The 5,119-nt window shown below is 36.8% G+C and overlaps 1 protein-coding gene across 2 annotated transcripts in view; it reads right to left on the bottom strand.

Moving 5' to 3' along the window:
- The window catches only part of LOC106472855, a 24,446-nt gene that overhangs the window by 16,841 nt on the left and 2,486 nt on the right, over positions 1–5,119 (bottom strand). The window contains exon 1 of one of the 2 annotated variants that reach the window (XM_022401404.1): positions 539–747. The exons of the other annotated variant lie outside the window; for it this stretch is intronic. The gene's annotated coding sequence lies outside the window, so the exon portion shown is untranslated. Of the gene's footprint in view, positions 1–538; positions 748–5,119 lie in introns of those variants that run through there. 2 annotated transcript variants of the gene reach the window in all.

The following is a 5,119-nucleotide window of genomic DNA, read 5'->3' as shown; positions in this document are numbered from 1 at the left end:
AGTGACTCTAGAGTCAGATTCAGCTAGCTATTCTGTGACACTGGAAACATACTTAGATAGTGACTCTAGAGTCAGATTCAACTAGATAATCTGTGACACTGAAAACATACTTAGAAAGTGACTCTAGAGTCAGATTCAACTAGCTAATCTGTGACACTGAGAACATACTTAGAAAGTGACTTTAGAGTCAGATTCAACCAGCTATTCTGTGACACTGAGAACATACTTAGAAAGTGACTCTAGAGTCAGATTCAACTAGCTAATCTGTGACACTGAGAACATACTTAGAAAGTGACTTTAGAGTCAGATTCAACCAGCTATTCTGTGACACTGAGAACATACTTAGAAAGTGACTCTAGAGTCAGATTCAGCTAGCTATTCTGTGACACTGAGAACATACTTACTGAAGAGTGAGAGGGTGTAGTATTTATTTGTAGACAATTTCATAAGAAAAGAATAATTTGAATGTAATAAGTAAATGAAGTACGATTTAATGTAATAACAGGATTAGAAACTTGTTGTAGACTGAATATCTTACCTGTGAATAAGTACAGTATTCTTCATATTTACGTTATGTTTTTTTCACAGAGATGCGAAATGAGCGTAGAAAAAAAAAAGCTTTCACTGACACAGAAACTGGGTACCACTGTTATATTGCTTTAAAAATCACTATTATTTACACAAATTAGTACCATCTACCGAGTTTCATTTCAAACACAAAGTTTAATAAGTAGTTCAAACCGAGCTTTACACTGCATTCTGCCACGTCTAACTGAAAGAATCCCAACTTTTGCTAGCTTATATCCTGATTAAAACAGTGGAAATAACGGTTTCGACAGCCGTAAGGTCTGATCCGGACTCTTAAGCCACCGAGACCTTGAGAAAAACGAGGCCCACATCCTCGACAAAGTCGCGTCACTTGGCATTCGAAGGTCACAGACTGTATTAATGTTGCTTATATACAATTGGGCAATGTTTAAAGAATGTTCACCTTGTGCTTTTGAAAACGTTTTCAAATATCTAAAACTCTCACTACTTTAGCTAGGCCTTGTTATAAACTACTTTGAAGAAATGACCCTGAAGCGTACTTATTATAATCTGTTCTGCTGTAGATGATTATGGCTGTTTTATAGGTATCTGTCTCTATATTTATCAACTGTTTATTAATATGTGGACACATATGCATATACACTGAATGTGTGATTGGTTATTTCTGTTCTTATCATAGTACTTTAAAAATGGCCCTGTATAAAACATAGCTTATCTAGTTGGTCATCAGGCCTTATTTGACCTGACGAACCCAACTGGACATGGTGTGATATCTTAATACAAACTGTTAGTTGGTCATCGGGTCATGCTTGACCTGAAAAACCCAACAGGACATGGTGTGACATCGTAATGAGAACTGTTGGTTGGTCATCGGCCATGACTGGCCTGATGAACCCAACTGGACATGGTGTGACATCGTAATGCAAACTGTTAGTTGGTCATCGGGCCATGCTTGACCTGACGAACCCAATAGGACAGGGTGTGACATCGTAATGCAAACTGTTAGTTGGTCATCGGCCATGATTGACCTGACGAACCCAACAGGATATGGTGTGACATCATAATGCAAACTGTTAGTTGGTCATCGGCCATGATTGACCTTACGAACCCAACAGGACATGGTGTGACATCATAATGCGAACCGTTAGTTGATCAACAAGCCTTGCTTGACCTGATGAACTCAACAGGACATGGTGTGACATCATAATGCGAACTGTTAGGTGATCAACAAGTCTTGTTTGACCTGACGAACCCAACAGGACATGGTGTGACATCATAATGCGAACTGTTAGGTGATCAACAAGTCTTCTTTGACCTGACGAACCCAACAGGACAGGGTGTGACATCGTAATGCAAACTGTTAGTTGATCAACAAGTCTTGCTTGACCTGATGAACTCAACTGGTCATGGTGTGACATTTTTGTTTTCTAGGTCTCTTATTTCTGTAGCCAAACTCCATAATCATTCATCTTACAAGTAAAACTTACCTCTCACAGTTATTTTTGGGGCAAAATCAAAGTTCGTTGTAAACTTGATCACCCCATCATGTACCTAAAAGTTATCTCGTGCCCGTTTAAAATAGTGTCATCTCCCGTAACAACTTCTCCTTTGTAGTAAAGAGATAAGAAAATAAGAGACAATACCAGAAAGTCCAAGATAAATTTCCGTTAACAGTCCGAAATTTAGTTGGTGTAAAAGAAAATAACAGACAATACCCGAAAGTCCAGGATAAGTTTCCGTTAACAATCCAAATCAAAAAGGTATAAAAAAATAAGAGATTATACCCGAAAGTCCAAGATAAATTCCCGTTAACACTCCTAATTATGATACCATATGTTGGTTAAATTTTAGTAACGATTTGCTGTAAGACTTAATAGTATGTTTCAAAGCCTAGAGTGTCAGGCCTAAAGACTTAATAGCATGTTTCAAAGCCTAGAGTGTCAGGCCTAAAGACTAAATAGTATGTTTCAAAGCCTAGAGTGTCAGGCCTAAAGACTTAATAGTATGTTTCAAAGCTTAGAGTGTCAGGCCTAAAGACTTAATAGTATGTTTCAAAGCCTAGAGTGTCAGGCCTATTTTTCTTAGCAATATGGGATTTGCGCAGTCACGAAACTCGGGTTCGAAACTATTATACTTTATTAGATAACACTCAATTCATTCTAACATACATAACTTATTCTCGTCCACTTGGTGGCTCAGAAGTATGCTTGTAGGCTTATAACGTTAAATCCGACGATTATTTGTTTTTAAGCACAAAGCTCCATGACCTATTTGTGCCCTGCCCACCACGGGTATCGAAACACATTGCAAGTCCTCAAACTTACTGCTGAGCCATCGAAAGCAATTCGGGTTTGATCCCCGTGATGGGCACAGTACAAATAGCCCGCTTGCACTTAACAACAAACTAACAAAGAACTTTGTTACTCTCCTCATTTTTAAGTTGGTGTGTTTAGAATTTCGATAAACAAAATATATTTTGGTGTGTCTTTTTTTTTTTCGTTAATTAAGTTTCTTGTGTTTACGATCTATAAAACAGCCAAACCGAACTACCTACCGGTTAATTAACATAAGTTGTTGTTTTCCAGACCTTGATACTTTTGATAATTCGAGTAAAAATAGCAAAAATAATTAACTGGTGTTAAAAATAAATAACATTTTCTTATTAATTATTACCGTAAATGACTCATATAAAACTTATAATAGCTTTTAGGCTTAAGACTTGAATACTCTACAGGTGCAAAACATAGAGGGCCTGGGTAATCTGTGTGCATTAAAAATTAAACAAATAAACTAAAAATAACATGGTGATAATCCAAACAAGTTACATAATACAAAATTAATAATAATTAATTTTAGCTAACTTAATGTAGTTCACACCGTAACGGTTGTTGTTCACGTGACTGGTGATATAAACAGCGTTTAGGCCACTATTACCTTTGTTGGATCCCAGCCGGCCTGATGAGCCCTACTACTAACCGAAAGGTCTCGTTAGCACTGGATATTACAGATGTAGTATAGGTGACATAGTATTGCATGTTTTTCTTTGTTTTAACTCGTAAGTTCTTACAATTTTAGAAAACGAAACGTTTTATTTCTGTTTACATCTCGAACCTTACGCTCCAACATACGAAACGTTTTATATCTGTTTACACTTCAAACCTTTTGTTCCGGCATACGAAACGTTTTATATCTGTTTATACTTCGAACCTTTTGCTCCAGCATACGAAACGTTTGTTTGTATTTACACTTCGAACCTTTCGCTCCAGCATACGTAACGTTTGTTTGTGTTTACACTTCGAACCTTTCTTCAGCATACGAAATGTATCTTTTTTTCCACTTCGAACCTTTTGCTCCAGCATACGAAACGTTAGTTTGTGTTTACACTTCGAACCTTTCGCTTCAGCATACGAAACGTTAGTTTGTGTTTACACTTCGAACTTTTTGCTCCAGCATACGAAACGTTAGTTTGTGTTTACACTTCGAACCTTTCGCTCCAGCATACGAAACGTTAGTTTGTGTTTACACTTCGAACCTTTCGCTTCAGCATACGAAACGTTAGTTTGTGTTTACACTTCGAACCTTTCGCTTCAGCATACGAAACGTTAGTTTGTGTTTACACTTCGAACCTTTTGCTCCAGCATACGAAACGTTAATTTGTGTTTACACTTCGAACCTTTTGCTCCAGCATACGAAATGTATGTTTTTTACACCTTTAAAATTCGCTAGTGTTAGTCTACTCGAGTAACTTGTCGGTTACTTCTGTTCAGTCGGTTGATCATGAAGTACTGACATCGAACTATCGGTAATTGTCAAAGAATCATACTGACATCGAACTATCGGTCATTGTCAAAGAATCATACTGACATCGAACTATCGGTAATTGTCAAAGAATCATACTGACATCCAACTATCGGTCACTCACTGTCAAAGAATCATACTGATATCGAACTATCGGTCATTGTCAAAGAATTAAACTGACATCGAATTATCGGTCATTGTCAAAGAATCATACTGATATCGAACTATCGGTCATTGTCAAAGAATCATACTGACATCGAACTATCGGTCATTGTCAAAGAATCATACTGACATCCAACTATCGGTCATTGTCAAAGAATGAAACTGACATCGAATTATCGGTCATTGTCAAAGAATCATACTGACATTGAACTATCGGTAATTGTCAAAGAATCATACTGACATCGAACCAGTGTCGTAGCCAGGACGCACACATTGAGGGCGCAATGACAAACTCAAAGGGCGCGAGTACACTGTAATCATTTTCAGTTTTTGTTACAAATTTTTGTCATAATTTATTGATGTTCCTTATTAATTCACTCATAAAAAATCTTTGATATCTGACTTAAGTTAGGTATGAACTAGTAGGTTAATCAAAACAGAAAGCATGAGTCAGTCTTAGGGAAAGTTAAGATTGGACCCTTGTAATTAATTAAAGCAATGTAAACCACGTCCAAATTTTGTTATTAAAACAACTGAAAACCCTTGTAATTAATTAAAGCAATGTAAACCAAGTCCAAATTGTGTTATTAAAACAACTGTAAAACAATTG

The sequence above is a fragment of the Limulus polyphemus genome, unplaced genomic scaffold, assembly GCF_000517525.1.
Source record: "Limulus polyphemus unplaced genomic scaffold, Limulus_polyphemus-2.1.2 Scaffold5668, whole genome shotgun sequence".
Classification (NCBI taxonomy): domain Eukaryota; kingdom Metazoa; phylum Arthropoda; class Merostomata; order Xiphosura; family Limulidae; genus Limulus; species Limulus polyphemus.
The sequence above is the reverse complement of the archived record's forward strand: the minus strand, read 5'-3'. Positions and strand labels throughout refer to the sequence as shown.